This window comes from Cetorhinus maximus, unplaced genomic scaffold, assembly GCF_964194155.1.
Source record: "Cetorhinus maximus unplaced genomic scaffold, sCetMax3.hap1.1 HAP1_SCAFFOLD_680, whole genome shotgun sequence".
Lineage (NCBI taxonomy): Eukaryota > Metazoa > Chordata > Chondrichthyes > Lamniformes > Cetorhinidae > Cetorhinus > Cetorhinus maximus.
In genome coordinates, this window is record NW_027596622.1 from 22,167 (window position 1) to 27,789 (window position 5,623).

Genomic DNA, 5,623 nt, shown 5'->3' on the forward strand with positions numbered 1-5,623 from the left:
TATCCACGTTAAACTCCATCTGCCAAATTTTGGCCCATTCACCTAACCTGTCCATATCCATTTGTAAATTTCTAATTTCTTCACTGCAACTTACTTTCCCACCTATTTTGGTGTCATCTGCAAATTTAGCTATGGTACCTTCTACTCCTGAATCCAAGTAAATAGTTGGGGCCCAAGGACCGAACCCTGTGGCACCCCACTAGTTACAGCTTGCCATCCACAAAAGACCCATTTATCCTGACTCTCTGCTTTCTGTTGGTTAGCCAAAGCTCTATCCAAGCAAATATATTACCCTTAGCTGCGTGTGATCTTATCTTGTGTATTAATCTTTTGTGCGGCACCTTATCAAATGCCTTCTGGAAGTCCAGACATACTACATCTACAGGATCGCCATTATCCACTTTGCTTGTCACATCTTCAAAGAACTCTAGCAATTTAGTCAAACACGATTTAGTCTTCATAAAGCCATGCTGACTCTGATGGATTGCATTTTGACTTGCATTTTAGGAAGGTAGTGAAGGCATTGGAGAGAGTGCAGAAGAGGTTTACGAGTTTGGTTCCAGGGGCGAGGAAGTTGAGTTATGAAGTAAGATTGGAGAAGTTGGGACTGTATTCCTTGGGGAAAGAAGTCTGAGAGGAGACTTGATAGAGGTATTGAAAATCATGAGGTATCTGGAGAGAGTAGATAGGGAGAAACTGCTTGCACCGATGAAAGGATCGAGAAGGAGCGGGCACAGGTTTAAAGTAACTAGCAGAAGAAGCAAAAGTGATAGGAGCAGCGAGTGGTCAGGGTCTAGAATGCACCGCCTGATAGCGTGGCGGAGGCAGGTTCAATTGAAGAGGGAATGAGATGATTATTTGAAAAGAAAGCATGTGCTGGGTTACGTGGAGAAGGCAGGAGAATGGCACGAAGTGAAATGTTCATTGGGAGAGCTGGTGCAGTCACGACGGGCGGAATGGGCTCCTTGTGCAGTGTAAGGATTGTGTGAACGTGGATGTAGACGTTTCCGAGTAGCTGTGTAAAGTGTGTGAGCTTTGAGGTGTGAGTTTTGACTGTTGCTGTATCAGCAGCAGCAGCAGCAGCGGGCGGGAGCGGCAGCAGAGAGCTGGTTGAAAATGTTGTGAGGCGAAAGGTGCAGCTGAGAGAGTGTTTGAGAGGTGTATTTGCAAGTGAAAGATGTTTTTGTATGAGTGAGGTAGAGTGTTTGTGAGATGAGAGTGGTGTCTGTGAGCGTTGGGTGAGCGTGCGTGTTTTTTGTGTGTAGATGGTGCGGGTGAGTGAGAAAGAAAGAAAGTTGGGTTTTGAAAGATGTGCATGTTGAAAAGTAAAGAAAGCAGATGTTTGTAAGAAAACTATTTTTAGCATTGAAAATCCCCTGGAAAGGGGTGGTGCACCATTCCCAGAGATACTGCAATACCGGGTCGATGCGTGGAGTGGACGGAGTAAGCCCCTATTCCATCTCCCTGCTCCAAAAATCAATTTAATATATGGTCCCCAGATAAGGGACGTATCAGATATTAAACTGATAAGAACAGATTTTTTTTTTTTTTTTGCAAAAATATACTTTATTCATAAAATATCTTCAATCACATTCCAAACCATTCCAAAAACACCATTACAAGGGTACAATCCAGGTTAAACTTTTACAAAATGTATCACCAGGTGCATCAGTACAAACAATATTACAATCATTTACAGCCTTTCATTTTGATCTGTACAGCCCGAGGGGCTCTAAACAGTTCCCAGTCTCTCGGTGCGCTGTGGCAGAAAGGTCTTAGACAGCGACCCTTCCCCATTGCGCCTTTGCGGCAGCTGCCCCAAGCTTTAGTGCGTCCCTCAGCACGTAGTCCTGGACTTTGGATTGTGCCAGTCCGCAACAATCGGTCGGGGACAACTCTTTGTGCTGGAAGACCAACAAGTTTCGGGCAGACCAAAGCGCCTCTTTCACCGAGTTGATGATCCTCCAGCTGCAGTCGATGTTTGTCTCGGTGTGTGTCCCTGGGAACAGCCCGTAGAGCACAGAGTCCTGTGTCACAGAACTGCTCGGGATGAACCTCGACAGCAACCACTGCGTCTCTCTCCAGACTTTCTTTGCAAAGGCACAATCCACAAGGAGGTGAACAACGGTCTCTTCCCCACCACAGCCACCTCGAGGGCATCGTGCAGAGGGGGTGAGACTCCTGGCGTGTAGGAAGGATCTGACGGGGAGGGCCTTTCTCACCACCAGCCAAGCCACGTCTTGGTGTTTGTTGGAAAGTTCTGGCGATGAGGCATTCTGCCAAATGACTTTGACAGTCTGCTCGGGGAACCATCCCACAGGGTCCACCCTCTCCTTTTCCCTCAGGGCCTCTAGGACGTTACGTGCTGACCACTGCCTGATGGACTTGTGGTCAAAGGTGTTTTTCTGCATAAATTTTTCCACCAGGGACAGGTGTTGCTGTACGTGGCGCAGGTCTGGCCCATTCCTCACTCCTGCGCTGTGGCGATCACGCCAGCCATCTTCCGCTTTATCTGGAGGTCAAAAGTGGATCCTGTTTGCAGGGACATGATGTAAAAAAACTCTGGATGAAGGGGGAAAAAACATGCCCAACATCACCCTCATCCTGATGGCCACCTTTGTGTATGGCAGTATCAAGCTGTGTGTAGACCCAAACACCAAGCGTCACTACGTGCTGAGGTTCTACCTGTCCCTGGTGTTGCGAAGGATGGGTCTGGCCACCCTGCCGCGGAACGCTCCAAGTGCCGTATCACCTGCCCCGTGTGGAAAAACTTATGCAGAGAAACACCTTTGTCCGCAAGTCCATCAGGCAGTGGTTAGCGCGTATCACCCTAGAGGCCCTGCGGGAAAAGGAGATGGTGGATTCCGGCGGACGGTTCGCCGAACAGACCGTCAGGGTCATTTGGCAGAATGCCTCATCACCAGAACTCTGAAGAGAGTGGCCGTGGTTCTTGTCGAGGTGCATCCCGAGCAGTTCCGTGACACAGGTATGGACTCTGTGCTCCAGGGGCTGTTCCCAGGGACACACGCCGAGACAAACATCAACTACCGCCGGAGGATCCACTCGGTGAAAGACACTCTTTGGCTGTCCGAAACTTGTTGGTCTTCCATTGCAAAGAGTTGGCACATTCCAAGGTCCAGGACTACGTGCTGAGGGACGCACTAAAGTTTGGGGCAAAGGCGTAATGGAGAAAGGTCGCTGTCTACGGTTGCGCTAGATGTGTCGTGTAACTGGCAGGTAATGGAAAATTTCGAGAAACACTCAGTCACAAGGGAGAACACGTGACAGGCATGAGAGACAATCCATGAGTCTTTGTAGCTGAGTTTCCGTGTGAGCAACTAGCTCACAGCGCAGAGGAGTTCTTCGATCGAGGCCTGCTGTATTTTTGTCTTTGCTTTCAGCTTGAGCAGTCAAAGAACAAAGAAGAAAAAAAAGTACAGCACAGGAACAGGCCCTTCGGCCCTCCAAGCCTGCGCCGATCGGTCTGTGGAGCTTGCCAGCTGACCAGGTATGCAGCTAAAGTCCTTCCACATCTACAGGGAAGGCAAAGTCAGCAGCGTTTCTCCCAGAGTGTAGAGAGTCCTTGGAACTCTCTTCCTCGAAAGGTGGTGGAAACAGAGTCTTTGAATATTTTCAAGACAGAGCTGGATAGATTAACAAGGCGGGGTTGGAAGGTTATCGCTGGTAGGCAGGAATGTGGGGTTGAGGTTACAATCGGATCAGCCATGATCTTCTGAGTAGTGGAGCAGGCTCTTGGGGCCCAGCGGCCTACTCCTGCTCCTAAGTTGTATGTTCAGACATGTAGGGGCATTACTTTTTACTGATTCCAGTGCTTCTCCTGCACTGAACCTGGAGAGTACTACGTCAGCTGCTGTTGAGTTGTTTCCTGATGCCCTGCTTTCTTTTGTACGAGCTGTCTAGCATCCTCGTTTATGGGCTTCCTTTGCTTGGCATTGGGCCTTCTTTTGGGCTGACTGTTGGTCTATTTCCTTTACGGGATGTCAGCATGACATCACCAGAAGGGAAATGTGTCATGTTATGAAGTCACAGTAAATAAGTCCAATGCATTATATCATTATAATAACACAAGATGATGATCAGCAGTGAGAAGGCAGGTGGCAGCAAGGATAAGTACAGGTACGACACAGCGAACAGCCTTAGATCCTGTTAAAATGTTGAAAATGTTTCTCCCCTTCTCGAAGATTATTTCCTTCAAAATTTTAGAAATCTTTCAGCTTCAACCAGAAGTCACACACAAGCCAAACAACAAAACCACCTGCGTGCACAGCACAGCACACCATCTGCCAGCCTGCAATGATGTCGGCTCTCTTTTAATCACCTTTTCCCCTCCAATCAGTCCTATTCAGCAGGCAAGCAAAGGAGCGCAGAAAATACATCTGCACGGCTGTTTCTAACTTCTAGAAAGGGAACAGCCTTATCCTAGGAAATTGAAAAATATCTATACTGTCACAAAGTGATGAACTTGAACTGCAAAACACCACGCTTACCTGAGCTTGTGTCACAGTTTTTGCTGTCTATCTCAGCCAGTATTCTCAGTCGTCCATCCTGGCTTCTTGCTCTCTCTGCAGCTTTCAGATGCCTCCCCTTGGCCGGCCTCAGTGCTCGGTGATAGATCAGCGCTCGGTATTATTTCTGTCCTCAGTGGTAACTGCTAGGGGAGAAAGGCTTGACTTTTTCAATCACCTTTTACCTCAGTAAAATCCAAGTAGAACCTAAAGTGGCAATGCTTCTCCCTCTCAGCACCCAACATGTCTTGCCTTTTCTTCAGGTTGGATTTGAGGAAGCACTACAGTTGCTGCCTGGCTGCCATTTCAAGTACAGAGACAAGGGGCAGCCCCATGACCCCTCCCCCGACTCCTGCACAATATGCAAATGTAGCACATTGTCTGAGTGCAATTTGGGAGCTGAAGACGGTTTCACAGTGGGATACAAGATATGAGGAGAGGTTTCCTCACAGACACACCGCCACATAAGCCCCTTTAAATTTGCGCGGCTGTGCAAAAAGTTTAATGGGCCCGCACACTTAAACAAATCGGTCACGCACTGTAATGACTCGCCTCATTCAGTTCAACAGAAATTAGGATCATGTTTTTAACCTGTGCCCTAGTTTTAAAATATTTTGTGTTCCATATTTACTTTCTCAATTTGTTATTAATTTACTTTACATTGCTTTATATTCTATTTTGTCTTGGACATGCATCACGGTTCGTTCAATCTCACTGGTTAAGAAAATTAAAATATTTAGTTTGATCAGGGTCTTACACTTGTCAAGAGGAGCCCTTTCAAATACTGGCCTGCTTTTGGAGGCCTGAAGTCACTGGAGCTGCACAAGTCAAGACGACTGAAGGCCTGATTCGCTGTGTAATATACTTTGCAGCATCTTGTTGCACTAGCAGGCAGGAAGGAGTTTTCAGCAATGCAGTTTAAAGGCTTGATACACTAAGTACACTTTCATTTCAGGTTTGTCATTTCAGGACGCTGCGTGTTTTTTTGCTCTGTTTTCTGACTCTGAAATTCTAATTCAGACTGTGGAGAAGAGCTGTTGTTGCTGCTGTTGGTTTTCTTTGTAACTGTTGTCGTTTTTTTGTGGAAAAATATACCT

At 47.1% G+C, this 5,623-nt stretch overlaps 1 pseudogene; it reads right to left on the minus strand.

Annotated features, from left to right (window-relative positions):
- Positions 1 to 1,384: 1,384 nt before the first annotated feature.
- Positions 1,385 to 1,563, minus strand: LOC144674503 (U2 spliceosomal RNA; annotated as a pseudogene).
- Positions 1,564 to 5,623: the final 4,060 nt, after the last annotated feature.